The sequence below is a fragment of the Anabrus simplex genome, chromosome 6, assembly GCF_040414725.1.
Source record: "Anabrus simplex isolate iqAnaSimp1 chromosome 6, ASM4041472v1, whole genome shotgun sequence".
In the NCBI taxonomy this organism is placed as follows: domain Eukaryota; kingdom Metazoa; phylum Arthropoda; class Insecta; order Orthoptera; family Tettigoniidae; genus Anabrus; species Anabrus simplex.
Genome location: NC_090270.1, coordinates 166,114,289 through 166,132,548, shown reverse-complemented (window position 1 = coordinate 166,132,548; position 18,260 = coordinate 166,114,289). Strand labels below are relative to the sequence as shown.

General features: G+C 37.4%; 1 long non-coding RNA gene across 1 annotated transcript in view; it reads left to right on the top strand.

Annotated features, from left to right (window-relative positions):
• The window catches only part of LOC136875609 (uncharacterized), a 73,186-nt gene that overhangs the window by 30,574 nt on the left and 24,352 nt on the right, over window positions 1-18,260 (top strand). Inside the window, exons 2-3 of the long non-coding RNA XR_010860494.2 lie at window positions 1,608-1,657; window positions 12,741-12,774. This is a non-coding gene — a long non-coding RNA (uncharacterized lncRNA). The remainder of the gene's footprint in view (window positions 1-1,607; window positions 1,658-12,740; window positions 12,775-18,260) is intronic.

The following is an 18,260-nucleotide window of genomic DNA, read 5'->3' as shown; positions in this document are numbered from 1 at the left end:
TTCCTTTCTAGGAGACAAAAGATGAAAGTCATAGGCATATGGTAGAAATGTAGAACACATTGATGAGAAGATAAAAAGTTGTAGATTAAAGGTTGAAGAACAGTGATAAAATTGGACCTCTGGGGACCATCTCAATTGTACTGATGTCTTATACATCTTCTAGGCATACCGATCTCTTGTGTATCATGTCTGGTAGGTATTGTGCATGTCACATCACGTAAGCTTTTCTGAGAACTGTTTTGTTATAAATAGTGTTAAAAGCAACTGAAGCAAACTCATATGATGAATATGTGTTCATGATTGCAAAGAACTAATCCTGTGCATATTTTTGAGTGCTTCTAGCTATTTATCAACTTTCTCGGTTACCAGATGTATTTTTTACTGGTTGTGTAAACTTTGTCAGTCTGGACATGTTCTCAAATATTTCTTCAACAACAATGTTAAGAATATTTGTAAAGATTGTATGGAATCTTTAATTATTTGTAAAGGTGGTAATTTTTTTAAGCTTATGTGAGGGATTATTCTGCTGCGATTTTTCCTGTTGTATGATGAATTTCTCACCAGTGTGCTACTAGCATTCTTGTCTATGACTTTTTAAACTTCCTTTAATGCATTTATTGACTGTATTCCAGAAGTGTTAAGTCCCATCTGTAGTCTACAAATAATTTAAAAATTATACCTAATGAGACTGAACAATAGACTAGAAACAGAAAGGTGTATCTGTTTAGTCACAGAGATTAAATTAAAATCGTCAGAGTGAATTTAGCCATCAGAAATAAAACTTTTGAATACAGAAAGGAAAAAGAGAAATACTGATATTGAAGGATAATATTGGGAGGTTTGTGTGCAGATAACATTGGGAAGAATTTTCAGTGAAACTTATGCAAAGTATCACTGCACCCTATACTTCAATACAGCATAGTAAATACCTGGTTTATTTGTGCTTTGGGTAGTAAATATCTGGTTTATTTGTGCTTTGGGTAGTGCCATCAGAAGAAAATAATGATATACAACATACCAAAATGGAGCAAAGTATGACTCACTGAAGCGGTATGATAACATGATAGCTCTTAAAAGAACAACGAATTTCTGTTGTTCTGCTTCAGTTGGACACTTAACAGAAGAGGTACCTATTGAACAACATACTGTTGGTTCGTAGGCTTAATAATATGTGTGGCATATAAATCCATCTACGGACTTTGCCCTACCAAGATGGCTGCTGCTCAGCCAGGTGGCCTTCGGATATGGGAGTGTCGCATAGTCAGCCTGATGGCTTCCTCAGCAGTATTGTTTGGCTTCCTTGACTGGATCTACCTGCTGCCAGATCAGACTCATGAGGTTGAGTGAACACTGTTGCAACCCTTGAGGATTAGAATCTTAAGATGAGCATGGAATCAAATTTAGGGCCATCAGAATTAGAGGAAGATGCCATCATCAGCTGCAACTCTTATTCGAGTATACATATTCTTCAACAGTTTACATTTTCAGACTTGCTGTGCTTTGTGGAAGAGGAAGATGTACTAATTCTACAACGTGAATCTGAATTTATGATTTATGCTTGAGGAATTATGTTAATACTTTCTAAATAATTTTCTTCTTCTTTACAGGCGCTCTCCAGAGGCTCGAGCGTTTCGTCGTCAGGTGACTCCACCTAAAAGTATGTATAGAAAAGGAACTAGGTTAATTTCCTTTAGATACAGTAGCCTACTATAGATGTAATTTTTCAGTGTAGTTTCATTAATGAACTGATGTAATTTCCAGTATTTCTGAAAACGTATATGATCTAGGAACCAGTTAACTTGTGAAATTATTATTATTATTATAGCTTCTTTAGTCATTTTGAATATTTCTAAAAACATACATGATTTGGGAATCAGTTCAGTTACTTACCATAATAGGCTAGTAACTCCCATTGAAATGATCCTTTCAAGATGGTACTTCAGTGAATGGATGAATGATTCAGTAGAAGGTTTTTGTAGAGATCCAGTACTGAACAGGTTAGCCCAGTGTGTAGTTGTACGGTGAGTTATGAGAAGACCCTATAGATCTTTATATGAAATTATATTTATTTTGTTTAGTGGTATTGTTAATAAGTGTATTATTGTATTTTGTTGGGGTGACACAAAGATAAATACAACTCTTTGTAATTAAAACATTGATTTATGGATGTTTGATCCGTTAATAATGATTATAAGATAAAGGTACCTTAGGGATAACAGCGTAATTTTTTTGAGAGTTCATATCATCAAGAAAGATTGTGACCTCGATATTGAAATGCTTCACTTCAAGCTTTATTTTGCAATCTAGATACACTTTCCAGTACCGGCTTTTTCTCAAGGACAGGTGCAGCGAGTCTTTAGTCATTGTTCATTGTAGTATTGAATGGCTGCGGATGTTATAGTTTTCATATCCTCTTTCAGTATGGTGAGTAAATGGAAGAAATTGTTTCTGTGAAAGACAAGATAAGTGCATTAAAGAGACTGGGCAAAGGGGAAACTCTTCAGAAAATGGCTTCAGATTATGTTGTTGGTTGGACGTGTTACAGTGGGTGATTGGGAAAAGAAAAAAGAGGGAAGGAATTGAAAAGTGACAAAAAAGTAAGTGAAGCACTATTTCTTTGGTTCACTCAAAATCGGGAAAAAGGCCTGCCAATATCTGGCCCCATTCTGCAAGAAAAGGCCGTGTATTTCCAGAAGAGTTTAATGAAGGAGACCCTAATTTTTCTACCAGTGCTGGGTGGCTTGATCAGTGGAAAAAATGGTACGGCATTAGGCAGCTTAATATCTGTGTGGGGGAAAACTGTCAGCTAAGTCCAATGAGGTTGTGAAATTTAAAAAGGAATTTCAAAAGATAATTCTTGCTGAAGGATTAACCGGCTGATCATATTTTTAATTGTGATAAGGCTGGGCTAAATTTCAAGATGCTGCCATCAAAAACTCTTGCAGCCCAAGCCGAGACGACTGCACCTGGCTACAAGCGTCATAAGGAAAGAGTTACTGTTCTTGCCTGTAGTAATGTTACTGGGAAATTAAAAGCAAAATTGCTTATGATCAATAAAGCAAAGAAGCCTAGGGCATTTAAAAACATTTCTGTTAATGCTCTTGCAGTCCCTTACATGAATCAGAAGGCAGCCTGGATGTCTGCTGACATCTTTAAAGACTTTTTTTTATACGCTTTGTTCCAGATGTAGAAAAATTTCTAGCTTCAACAATCTCCCTAAAAAAGCTCTTCTACTAGACAACACTTCATCACACCCTAATGAAGAGCAACTTAGAAGTGGTGACATCAAAGTCATGTTCCTCCCTCCTAACGTGATAACATTATGGCAGCCAATGGACCCAGGTGTACTGGAAACATCGAAGAGGAAATATCTGTGGAAACGCCTTGAATCCCTGATAATGGAAATGGACAATGGCACCGACATGTTAAAAAAGTTAAAATGAATCAACATGAAGGACGTGGCATACTGGGTAGCGTAGTCTTGGGAAGAAGTTGAAACAACAACATTAGCAAAGTCTTGGATCATATTGTTAAGTGAGGTTGAACATCGAGAGGAGGTGGTACAAGAAGACATGGAAAACATTGTTCTCTTACTGAATTGCATTCTTGGCTGTGAGGATGCTACGACTCAAGATGTGACTAAGTGGTGTGCACAAGATCAGCTGTTTGAACTAAGTGACCCTGATATTATTGATTTTGTGAATGCTAACGAAAATGAGGATGATGAAGAAGAACAAGGCATTGCAGAACAAAAGGAGAAAACAATGACTCACAGTGAAAGATTAAGTGCATTTGAATTGGCATTAACTTACATTGAGCAACAGCCAGAAGCAAGTGCAGCGGAGGTGTTGATTTTACGCAGATGGCGGGATCTCGCAGCAAGAAAACGTGAATCAGCAGGCAAAGAGACATTGTTGAAAAGTTTCTTTTCGTAAGACATTTGGAATGTTTTTGTTCAATACTGCAGGTACTGTACAATTGAATTGATAATTCAATAAATAGAGTACCGTAAGACATGTCATTGTTTTAGTGATACAGTATAGCCTTCCTGTTTGTTTTAGTTCTTTTTCAAAGTTATTCTGTATTATCCGACATTTTTGGAGATCCAACGTACTCCAGGTCCCATTTAGGTCAGATAATCAAGACTACTGTACAATGTTTTAAAATTCTGAAGAAAAGTCTCCAAAGCTGTGAAAAGAAATGCTAAAGCTGTGTGTAGTAGTGAAATGACAGGCAGTATGAAAAAATGGATAAGTGCAGCTGTCAAATTGTAACTCTGCGTAATCATTGACCCTGTACTAAGAAGATAGAAAATGATTTTCTTAAGTGTTGTGTACCAAATGGTTTTAGAGTAATTTAAAACAGAGGAAGAAATTCCTGCCGGCACTGTGATACATGAATGGAGGAAATATTTGTGATTAAAGTGTTAAGGAACTTATTATTGTTGTGTGACAGCCAGCAACTAGAATGGTAGTTCGACAGATGGAGCCGATGAGTTAACCAATACTTCAGATGAAAATTTTGATGTTGGATGTACTACTTCAGATGCTGCACTTTAATGGATTACTATAGTCTGTGTCTGCACGAGGTTGTACATTTAACTGTAGATCATTGTGTTAGTAATAGCAGCATACGATCCATCCAGCATTCTCAGCCTACGAACAATTGCTAAGAGTGCTTTAATGTGCTGGCTCCCTTGCGTCACATGCTGCTGCTGCAGATGTTGACAAATGTCAGCACGCTCGCTCGCTAACGGTAATGACTGATCAGACTAGTAGACCATTTTGGCAACATCCTTACTTACATTATCAGTTAGCCCGAATGGAGTGGCTGCACTTTTTAATGTGTTATGGCTATGGAACCAAACCTTGTGCATTTAGGAGATGAGTGGGTTTGAACCCCACTGTCAGCTGTCCGACAAAGTTATTCTGTGGTTTCCCATTTTCACTTCCAGGCAACTACCAGAACAGTTTTTATTCATAGACCATAACCAATTCCTGATGATGATGCTTATTGTTTAAAGGGGTCTAACATCTAAGGTCATTGGCCCAACTGATTCCTTCCACCTCCTTATCCAATTTCATTCAACATCATTCACTTCGTCTTCATCAGCTCCACAACCGAGGTTGGTGACATGGAGAACATCCAGCCATAAAACCATGCTGTATAATTTCATCTCTCCTCATCCCCAACGTTGTATCATATATAGAAATACAACATTTATGTTATGAATTTTTTGATACACACAAAAATAAACTTGCATAACAAGTGAACCATACCACTATACTATGACTATTCATTGAAAATGGAATTTTCACATTTATTTTCATAGAAGAATGACAAAGTTATTCCTGGAATAGAGATTCAATAAGATATAATATCCACTGAAAACATGATCTAGCATCGTCTTAGATCCTAACCTTCTTCTTCTTCTTCTTCTTCTTCTTCTTCTTCTTCTTCTTCTTCTTCTTCTTCTTCTTGTTTTATGAACCCATTGGACCACTTCAGTCAATCATTTTCTGGTCATCTTCTTCGATAAGTTTTCTTTCTGAATCACCCAGTAGCCGTTCATTCATTCTGATCTTTTCATTCGTTTCTCATCTGTACAGTAGAGTCTCGATTATTACTATCGTTATGGTACCAGTTTCGGCATCTCACATGCCATCATCAGCCATTGAAAATTTGCAAGGCATTATAGGTAATTACATGAGATATTTATGCAGTATAGAAACATATATAGAGCATGCTATCTAGTGTTCTGAAATTTTATAATTATATATATATATATATATACATTAAAATATGTGTGGTTAAAATACAAAGACAGCTTAATCTTTTAAGATGTTAGACACATCATAAAACACAACACTTTCTTGTGTGTCAAAAAATGTTTACAGCTAAAATATACGTGAATGACCTTGAAGAGTACAAGGTGTTCTTTTTAAAACTTTATCTTCAGTCTTTATACACTATCTGATGTACTGTATTAAATAGTAATTTCTAGAACATTGTTACTTTTGTTTATGTGATTAGAGTATTTAGTCATAGTTCATATTTATATGAAACAGTTCCACCTAGTATGTATTCCTGAAATTCCTATGATATACAGATTTGTATTGGAATGTCACAGTTTTGTCTAACTATTCTAAAACATCTCATATGATTTAAGCTTGAACTTTGCATTTTTTGTTGAAAATGAATTATTGTAAGGCTGAGGCCATGCATTGATAGATGAGATCTTGAAAACTTTTTTCGATGTCAGGTGGATTTTGATGAGTTAATATTGATCTTGATCCAACACGGACCTTAAAATAGAGAACGGATTGTGAATTTTACGTTAGAATTCCGAATTCAGAGAAGGCGCTTTTGAGAAGAGAAGAAAATTGAGGTATGAAGCTCACCTTTAACTCAAAGTGGCCAAGTGTGGTGTATGCGAGGAGCTGGAATGCAAAGTGTCAAGCAACAGCCTGCCTGCATCAGCTATTAGTCGGAGTGTGTTGGGTAGCGGGAGGGTAAGTTGCGATAACAGGGGAATGTAGGTCAGGAGGGCATGGATTCTGCTGGGGGTAGTAGGCCAGCGTATTGCGTATTGTTCTATGGACTAATTGATTTTTAGGTATTTTGAATTGATTTAACACTGAAATAAGTGTATCATATAAAATTGTGGGTTTCTCAAACAGATCATTGTTTCAATGATGTACAAATCATTATTGATGCCATAAAAATTATGTTACCAGGCGAGTTGGCTGTGCGGTTAGGAGCGTGCAGCTGTGAGCTTGCATCCGGGACATGGTTTGAATCCCACTGTCGGCAGCTCTGAAGATGGTTTTCCGTGGTTTCCCATTTTCACACCAGGCAAATGCTGGGACTGTACCTCAATTAAGGCCACGGCCACTTCCTTCCCATTCCTAGGCCTTTCCTCTCCCATCATCGCCATAAGACCTATCTGTGTCGGTGCGACGTAAAGCAAGATAGCAACAACAACAACAACAACAAATATGTCTATATTCTTGTATATGCTGACCTATTGCTGAAAATCTCCTGTACCTAATAGCATTAACATGCTCATTGCATCTAATATTAAACGATCTCCCTGTTTGTCCAATGTAAACACTGGAGCAGTCATTACAATGAAACCTGTAAATACCTGGTCTATCGAAAGGGTTGGACGCATTGACTAATTTAGAATTGTGAAAAATATCAAGATTTCTGTTCTTAGTCCTGAAAGAAAGTTTTATTTTATTTTTTATTTTTTAAATATTTTTTAGTCGGAAGATGTCAGGGTTGAACGTGAAGGTTGCATAAGTTTTTGCTTTAGTTGTTTCTTTTTGTAACTTAGTCTTGGGTAGGTGTTTGAACTTGTAAATTATACGTTCTATAAAACTTTGGTTATAACCATTATGGGATGCAATACTGTCCTGTCACTCCTTTTCAACCTTCCCCCTCCCCCCCGAAACCCTCACCCCTTGGATTTTCCAAAAACAAAAAAATACTCCTTTTTTAACTTTTAGAGAAAGTTCCAAATATCAATTTTCACATCCCTAACATCTTCAGTTTTTGAGATATAATTATTCTCATAAAATAATTCAATTTTCAAAAACCCCTCCCCCTCCTCAAGTGGAGTCCCAAAAACAAAAATATTGTGTTTATTCATTTTTAAAGAAGGTTCCAATATCAGTTTTCACATCTTCCTTCCAAGTCCTACTTCACTTCTTTTCCACTCTCTCCCCCTTTTACTGGAATTTCCAAAAAAAAAAAGAAAAAAGTGTTTAGATTTAAAGGAGATAGATTCCAAATAACAATTTTCACATCTGTAACATCTCCAGTTATTTTTATATATAAGTATCCCCATAAAAATAATTCAACCCCTTTTTCTGTCCTTTTTACCCCTCTTTAAGTGGATTTTCCAAAAACAAAAAATGCCAGGTTTTTTTAATTACAAATGCCAATTTTCATGGCTTTAAAATATTAAGTATTTGAGATATACTCACTTTGAAAATTAACCCCCGTTTTTACTTCTTTTAACCCCCTCCCCCTTTCCCTCTTTTATTACTGATAAGCTGCAACACAAGATGTAAAGCACAAGCATAACAATTTATGAAAGTGTACTTTGGATAAAATGCAAGTACACAAGAACGTTGTTTATCTGGGTTAAGTGGGACCGGAACTGATCCAGATTATAAAAAATCTGGATAATCCAGAAAAACTAAAAACAAATACAATAGATGTTATATAATCTATTAACATAAGTTGTACAGTAATACCCTTTTTTCATTTGCACAAAAAAAATAAAAGAACACTTTTCTTAAATTTACGACTCCATTTTATGCACTAAAATAATGTGCGAGCTTTTTCTGTTTTAGATTTGTATAGCGTTTGCGTGCAGCACGATCACAAAGATGTTTTACTAATAGCAGTTCTGCCAGTGTGGTTTCAGTCTAGGATTCTAAATAGGCCATCAGTTTGTCCTGCTGCATAGTTGCCTCTCCAAGAGTCTTCTTCTGATGAAGCGCCTGTTTCATTTTCGATTTCACCATCAGTGAATTACTTGTACATTGCATTCAGAAGAGTGTGGGTTCGAATCCCACCTTGGCCATCCTAGGAATGGTTTTCTATGGTTTCCCATGCTCAATTCCAGGTGAATGCCAGGATGGTACCTTTGATAGACCGTGGCTGAATTACTTCCAATTCCTGTACTTAACTATCCTTGGCGGAAAAGACATTCAATAAGAGTCAACCCCATAAAAGAAATACTGTACAAGTAAAAATGCATTTCTATTATTTTCGATCTGGATAAACTGGAGATCCAGATTAATGAGGGCCGGATAAACGAGGTGCTCGTGTACTTCCATTTTTAAACCGTTTATATGGCTGCTTATCTCTGAGTTTCCTCTACTAATTTACTAAGTCATTAATCACATGCTGCACATAAGAAAATAACCCATCAGATGTCTTATTCTTAAAATATTTCATATATTTTGCTTTCATGTACGTAACTTGTAAATGTTGACAATTATGATTTGTACGAATATCAGATACTTCACCTAAGGTTATTGAAGCAGATTTAACCAAATTAATTTCATCTCTGATTTTTGCCTTTGACAATGTTGGAAATGGCTTTTATGATATCATTTTGAATGGGTACAGAAGTTGCTCTAAAACTTTTGATATATTTAGATGGCTCTCTAAAAGTGGATCCTTATTTTTTTTTTTTTTTTAACACATTAAGAAATTCTAAGGAGTTGCCTCTGTTAAAATATCTGATGACTCATCATGATCTCTGTGTGGGAGCTCCTGATTTGTTTAACAATAAACTGCATCAGTCTGCACTATTTCTAACCTGCTCATTATGCCTGCTGATCTCACTTCAGCTCTGGTCATCAATTAACAGACCCACTTACTGTTTTATGAAAAGCTGTAAAGTAGAAATTATGTGTGACATCAAATATTACTTTTTCCTACGCTCTGTATAAATAGTAATAATGGCATATGGCATCGAGAGGGGCCTGGTGCAGGTCTTCAAGTTGACACGCTATAGGTGATCAATGTGTCTGTGAGGATGGGGTACTTCCTAAGATGAATTCTACTGTTGAAGATGGCACATACACCCAGCCTTCAAGCCAGAGAAATTAACCAATGGAAGTTAAAATTCCCAATCTGACTGGAAATCAAACCCAGGACCCCTTGGACCAAAGGCTGGCATGCTAGCAGTCTAGCCATGGACCTTGTGTGTCCTCATTTCAAGGTGGTGCAGCTCTTTCCAGGCACACCCCTAATGGAGGTGAGCTGCATGTACCATTTTAACAACATACTAGCCCTTCTGCAATTCTTAAATCTCTGGCAGTACTGGGAATCAAACCCTGGCCTCTGAGGATGGCAGCCATTGCCCATTGCACTCCAGAGGCAGACAAATAGACGGTTGAAATAATCTGCAAAACATTGATTATTCCAAACCTTGTTTTGTTGTAAAATGTGAGAAATTATATGCAGTGATGAGAAAAGGTTGACTTGTTCCTTCACTACCAAATTTAGAAACCCATGCAAAAGCAAGCAATAAACTAGGCATTTTTGCATTTCCCAATATGATGAGATTCAGTGGTTGATTGGATGTGAAACATCAAACAGACTGTTATACTGACCATGCTTATTGTGTCCCTTGCAGTCTCCTTTAATAATTTCCATCATAGCATTGATCGATTCTACTATATTGAAGTTGAAGTTGATTGTAGTAACATTTTCATTCATAACACTGACTGAATTTTCAATACCACTTTATTACAGGAATGTTGAAAGTGCTAAGTTTAACAACATGATGTCACCTCAAACACCAGTCAAGTTGCAGGCTGAGTTGTGATGATACTTGTTCATCAAGCTGTACTGTGAAAAGCCTGAATATCTTAGCCATGAGAATCTTGTGCATGTATTGTGTGAGGTATCTCCACTTTCTTGCTAAGGGGTGGTTTGCAAAGGCGAACAATAATAATATAGAACGATCTGCACTCAAAAGTATTCAAAGATGCAAACTTACAGATAAGAGAGGTGTCAACCTTATAATTGAGTAATTTATGTCAGCCTCTAGGGGCCTGTATTCACTTTCTAAACACTTGCTTGGGATTAGAAAAGAACTGTCCCACCCACACCTCTCTCTCTCTCTCTCTCTCTCTCTCTCTCTCTGACTGTTTTGTCTGTTACCACATAATCAATAGCTATTTTGGATCTTTCATCCCAGCTGAATCTAGCAATCTTATAACTGTCTTGCTTCTTTAAGAAACATTATTTCTTCAACAAAAATCTAGGACATATTCACCCTCATTGTTTCTTACTCTTTACCCCGAAGGGCCTAACACCTTCTTAACAGCCAGATCTGAGATTTCCAAGTAGCATGATATCTTTCTATACTTCGTCTGTAAGGTTTTCAAAAGAACACTTCCTTCTTGTCATTATTGCAACTTTGCTGGAGGGCATACATTTGAATTATTGTGAAACTAATTTTCCCTATATCTGTTCTGGTTATACATATACTTCTATACATAGGACACATCTGTGATGGCCTCAATATCTTTGGCTAAATTTTCATGGGTGGTAATGAATATTCCAGGTAATAAGTTCTTCATCTATAGAAATGGTTAATAATTAATTTTAAACTTACTACTAAGTAATCTAAATGATTGTGTAATATACGAGCGGGGATCAAATATAAATGGGATTTTATTTTTATTTAGATTCCTTTATTGAAAAACACAAGGCAATTACGATTTATTTTTCCACATAGTTTCCTGCTTTGTAAATGCAATTGTCCCAGCGCATGGACAGTTTTTTGATGCCCTCATCTAAAAAAGAACATGGTTGTGCCACCAGCCAGTTGCGCACAAAGTCTTCCAGACACTCGTCATCTTCAAATCGTTGTCCTCCTAGAACTTCTTTAAGCGGTCCGCACAAATGCAAATTGCAGGATGATAAATCCGGGTTGTAAAGGGGATGATCAAGTATAGTCCAATGCATTTCCTATAGCTTGGAGACAGTTAAAGCTGCAGTGTGGGGCCACACATTGTCATGGAGGAGAATGACCTGTTGAATCGGTTGGTTTTGTCTTTTGCGATGTTATTCAACCCTCGCCTTGTTCAACAGCTTGCAATAGTAAGTAGCAGTGATTGTGCATCGCTCATGCATAAAGTCAATCAGCAAAATGCCTCGCCAATCGAAAAAAACAGTTGCAAGAACCTTGCCAGCTGACATTCGAGTCTTGGATTTCACTAGTGCCCCCCCCTTCTCCCCGCCACTCCTTACTGGCTTGTTTGGATTCGGGAGTGTAGTGGTGGACCTATGTTTCGTAGCAGGTGATGATCCAACTCAAAAATACATCACCTTCTTCCGCAAACCTTGCTGTAAGCCTCTGACAGACCTCCAAACATCTCAACTTCAGATTTGTAGTCAAAAGGCGAGGGACCCATCTGGAACAAACTTTACGGAACCGTAGGTCATTTGTGATGATTGCTTGACAGCTCTCATAACTGATTCAAACTTATTCTGCAATTTCTGGTACTATCGCCCTTCGATCGTTGTCAATAATCTCTTTAACTGCACAAATGTTTTCGTCTGTAATGCTGGTCTGAGGACGGCGATTGTGTTGCTGATTTTCCACATGTTCTTGTCCTTCCTTGAACTTTTTATGCCAGGCAAACACATGCGTTATTTGACATTGTTTGATCACCAAACTGTGCAGTCAATCTCTGGCAAATTTCTGCCACTGAAACTCCTTCACTAGCAAGAAATTTTATAATTATGCATTGCGCAATGGAGGGGTGCACCTATTGCTCCGACATCATGAGTGTTACTGACAGTACGGCGGGAAATATCTAACAGCACACTCACCCCACTCCTAACGGTCCCGCCTAAGCATAGCAGAAGTGCAGATCCAGTCCTACCAACTTTTGATGTTCAGAAACAAAAATCCTGTTTGTATTTGATCGACCTTCATACATTTCAAATTAAGATAAATTTTCTCATATTTTTTGCATAATTTTTTAAAAATTTGTACGTTTCTTTGTTTTGGCTAAATTTTCATAGGTAGTAATGAATATTCCAGGTAATAAGTTATTTATCTATAGAAATGGTTTATAATTAATTTCAAAATTACTACAAGTAATCTAAGTGATTGTGTAGTATATACTTCAAATTATTATCAATTTTCTCATAATTTCTATACAATTTTTAAAAAATTGTACCTTTCTTTGTTATAGGGGCTCCTTCTCCTCGGGGAATGGATTTACTAACGTAAGTACCATTTATACTTAAAATACTATCTTACTACTTTTTGAGCATTCTATGCAGAAGCGTGTTTGTGGGATATAAACATTTGACACTCATAGAACATACCTTTCTGCTAATAGTTCTTCCACTGGATGCCATTGAAGGGATGTTTGTTCAACATGTCTTGAATTTCATAACTGCAACAAGATGATCACAGAAGCTGCTTGGTATTAACCCAACATTCCTTTTGCAGCAAGACTTGTATATGTTTTCTAAATCACTTAGTTCTTATTGGCTAATGTAAGAATCTGTAACTTGAAATATTTGTTTAATATTATTTGTTGTAGCTCACAGCTTTCTGAATTTCTTGTATTTTGTTTATTACTACTATCTGTGTGATGTATTGACAAAGATAGTAATTTATTGAAGGCCTGAGTCACTGGCTAAGAAGATGACATAGGTATGGTAGAGGGTACATTGCTTTTACAACCATTCAACTATTCAGTGGGTAGAAGGAATGCAGATTACATGGGTTGTTTAATTAATCATGGTAACTGTGTTATACTGTCTGAAAACACCACAGCACAGGAAATCCATGATGTGCTTGGAAAGGCAATGTGTATCTAAGTATCAAATGGGGTCAGGAAACGAGCTACTTGCAAAGGAACAGTTTAAAAATACATACATAAAATGCAGTATCGTGATAATTTATTATGCATAAACTGATCACAAACATACATTACAAACAGTTATTGTCCTTCAAAATAGTCTCACTGGCATCAAGGCATCATTGCCAATGATGAGGAAGGCATCGAATACCATCTGCTGTGTTGGTTGTGTGAGTATTTGGAGATATGCCACTGAGATGGCTTCCTGTCAGCAATGCACATCCCATGCAATAGCTTATTCATTTTTGGAATGAGATCAAAGTTGCATGGACTGATATTTGGAAAATGGGGAAGGTGTTCTAAAACTTCCCACCCTTACCAGTCTACGAGGACCCTGATTGGAGCCGCAGTGTGGGCTGTAGCTTTATCATTGAGGATAATGGCATTGTCCAGCAGTGCTGGATATTTATTTCAAAACGTATGATGCTGATGGCTCTGGAGAAATATGTGACAATACTGAACATTGATGGTGTGGCCTGATGAACAAAATTTCAGTCGGGACCTTGGATGTCGTACATCAAAATGGGCACGTCTCATTTTGTGTTGACGTAATGATGCTGTATGATGCCAAATTGTGTCATTCAGCTGAATGCAGCTCTACTTTTTATGCCTGTGTCTAGCTTTCGTCAGTTGAAATAATAGGCAAAGCATGTCATTCCCCTTGTGCTGAAATCGCTTCAGATAGATATGGCAGCTCTCATATCTTGCATATCCACAAGTCATGTAATTAAATGTGAAATGCTGTTGACCCAGACATAATTCCTATACAGTCTAATGTCAGTCTTCCTTTAAGCACTGTTCAATAGAGGCCAATGACACCTCTGTATGGGTAGACATGGGACATTCACTACACAACTGGTTCTCGGGGGAAGGCTGACACTGGACATGCAACAGTATGATACAACATCATCCAATCACTTGCATCTTCTTGTAGCCCCACATAACATTAAAAGACATTTCTGCCATGGAAAACTTCAATTTTCAGGTATGAATGTTGTTCCACTTTACTTACATTCATCTTGGAACACGGCCAGGTGCACACTGACTTTGTTGTATGCTGATACCTAGCCACCCGAGCCGATAGGCATGATCTGTTGGTAGTCTTCAGCAGCATGTGACTGAGGGCTTCCTACGCAATTCCAACCTTACTGTGTTGCCACATGATTGGACAGTACAACAATGTTCCCATGACTTATCAAATGATCTATGCTTTAATGCAAACAATTGTTTAGCTTGTTGTTGTTCACAAGTGTCCAGTTCGAGAGGCATTTATCATACTCCGTAACATCTTGAAGATTTATTTGCAAGCAAGTTTGCAAGCAGTTTTAAGTAGACCTTATTGTTAGAAGTGTGTAAGCCCAGTCCATTAACACTATTAATTATTGAAAATTACTTTCAGGGGTGGACCTGAGCAGATTCCAGCCAGGAGGAGTATGTATATAAACTGTTTTTACTAGATGTAATATATTATTATTATTATTATTATTATTATTATTATTATTATTATTATTATTATTATTATTATTATTAGAAAACAAAGTGAATTTTCAAGATAAAAAAGCATTAGAAAAGTATGACAAATCAGCAACTTATGCCTTCTTGAGAGTAATCCGTTAACAGTTACAGTACTGGACTTCAGTACACCTAAAAATTGCTCTTATCTCGTTTAGTGTTATCAGGAGGAAATATAATTATGGCAAATATTTAAAACAAATTGTGTAGAAAGACAAAGGAACAACATTTCTTTTATCAGTAGATGGATCTAATGTAAAGCCTACTCTTACAGTAGATTTCTTCCCAATATTAATATTTATGAATGGGAAACCATATTCTATAGCATTGGAATTGTGTAATGAAGCATATATGGGCAGGTTATCATGACATCATGGATTATGTGAGATGGCTACTGTTCTTGCTTATCATACACAATCAGCACGTCAGTGACCGGCTCCATGACTAAATGGTTAGCGTGCTGGCCTTTGGTCACAGGGGTCTCAGGTTCGATTCCCGGCAGGGTCAGGAATTTTAACCATCATTGGTTAATTTCCCTGGCACGGGGGCTGGGTGTATGTGTCGTCTTCATCATCATTTCATCCTCATCACGACGCACAGGTCGCCTACGGGCGTCAAATCAACAGACCTGCGATGGTGAGCCGAACTTGTCCTCGGACACTCCCGGCACTAAAAGCCATACGCCATTCCATTCCATTCCAGCACGTCAGTGTTCATAGATCACTCAAACAGTGAACTAGTATTTCTCTCAACTGTATTGATTGAGATATATCAGACAATGGTGTAAGATTTCTGACCATTATGGCACCCTTTTTCTAGCTCTTGAAAACGTGATCTTACTGTATATATTTAACTTTTTTTGTGCTCTGCATTTTAAGAACCAAAACTTTTCATTATCATCAGTCAGATATTTAATTTAATGAATTTTCATGGGGTTCATGGTCTTAATAAATCTGTAATGTTGGGCATAAGGCATTAATAAGCTATCGTGTATAAATTTCATTTTTGTTCCATAATGAAGTGCAATTATAAGAACAAATTGACAATACAATATATCAAGAAAATTATATTACATAAGTCTTGGGACTACTGTAGTTTCAGCCACTTAGTGGCCACCTTCAGCCAAATAAAAATTTAACAGATTATGTGATAACTAAAACATACGTGTAACAGACAAAGACTGTTGTAGGAATAATTATAACATTAAACTACATATAATCCTCATTTCCCTAGTACGCCTCTTCAGTGATGCCTAGGTAATCTATGAGAGCTGATGGCAGAACTGTTGAGGATCCAACCAACCTTAGGGCTGAAGACTGAACATACATACATACAATAACAAAATTTATGGTTATGATCTTCTTGTCATGATATGATGTCTTAAAGTTCACTTAGGGCCTCAGGCAAAGAAGTAAATCTGGAAATGATAGCCAGAATTAGGAATGAATGAAGGTACAGAAAAGAAATTAAGAAGGAGAAAAATTATTTATGAGACTCACCTCTGTCTGATGTATAACATGCACAGACTTGCTGGAGGAAGCAGGCAAGCCATGTAGCAAAGGAGTAGGTAGGGAACAAGTACTGATTTGTTGAGGAAGTAGGCAATGTAAACAAAGTAGTAGATATGGAGTGGCAGGGAGGGGTGGGGAGTGGAAGGGGAAGTAGAGCAGGGTTGGGGAAGGAGGAGAGAAGAAGAGAAGATGATATAAATCAATAGAATCAATAGAATACAATCAACACAGTCAATACCATACAGTAGAACTCATATGTTCAATTAAGTACATAGCCTTGAAGCCTGACCGGTGGTTCTCGAATTCTAGCGCTCGTTCTTATTTAGATGCCTCCTGCTTCTCAGGTTGTGGTGTCCCATGTTGGTCTTCAACAGCTATGGGTGGAAGCTCCTCTTCCTCTAATGTGTCGAAAGCTGCCCTATGATCTAATGTTATTGATGACGTTTGATTATGCATCACCTGCTCTAGGAATCTTCTGTTCCATCTAACAAAATTTCCTTCTTGAGTTTGGATCAAGTATAAATGGCGAAACACCGATTTCCTAGCGGCAGCTCCATATCGCCGCATATCCCAAATCCAGATCTTGACTCCATGGAGAGGTGGAAGCATTCACACCCCATTCATTTTATCAAAATGTTTGTTCCACAGTTTTATTTTAAATTCGTTCTTTCAAAATTGGTTACACTTATGGTGAGGTACCTGTTGGAAAGTCATTGCCAATGGTAAAGTGGACTGCAGCTTTCTAGCCAAACAGCAGCTCGGCAGGTGAAAAACCCGATTCTATTGGAGTGTTCCTATATTCGAGAAGTCCCAAGTTGTTGTCACTGCATTTTGAAAGAATCCTCTTTGCAATATCAACTGCTTTCTCAGCACATCCGTTTGCAGGAGGGTATCTGGGGCTCAATACTTCACAAATAAAACCATATTGCACAGCAAATCTTTTGAACTCTTCAGACACAAATTTGATGCTTCCATCTGAACAGAGAACTAGAGGCACCCCATGACATGCAAACACATTTTTCAATCACACTACAACCACTTGGGATGTCAAACAGTCTACATATACCAGCTCCTGGCAAAGCGAGTAGTAATCTTGAATGACCAGGTACCAGGTTCCTTTTTCTCCTGCCCATTTTCCAAACCTACTTTGCAGTTGGCTACAATACACTCAATGTCTTTTGAGCATCCCGGCCACTCCACCGACTCCTTGGCCTATCTTTGGCATTTAACCAGTCCCTGATGTCCATAATGCAGTTTTTTGATAGAGCCTGATCTAAGATACCTATAACAATCAGATCTGGAATTAAACTGTCTCTCAACGGACGAGTTGGCCATGCGGTTAGGGACGCGTAGCTATGAGCTTGCATCCGATAGATAGTGGGTTCGAATACCACTATCGGCAGCCCTGAAGACGGTTTTCCATGGTTTCCCATTTTTACACCAGGCAAATGCTGGGGCTGTACCTTAATTAAGGCCTCGGTAGCTTCCTTCCTACTCCTAGCCCTTTGCTATCCCATCGACTCCATAAGACCCATCTGTGTTGGTGCAATGTAAAGCCACTAGCAAAAAAAAAAAAAAAAAAAAAAAAAAAAAAAAAAAAAAAAAAAAAAAAAAAACTGTCTCTCAAATTTTCAAACTGATATTGGTCAGCTAACCTATAAAGATCACCAATGAAATAATCAATAGGTCTGCCCTGTTGAGAAATTTAGCTCTTAAGTACACAATATTTGTCTTAAATCTAATGAACTTTTCAAACTCTGCCTTGAACTTGTCATGTTTGCCACTATCTACCTCATTCAAACTGAAGGACTTCAACAGA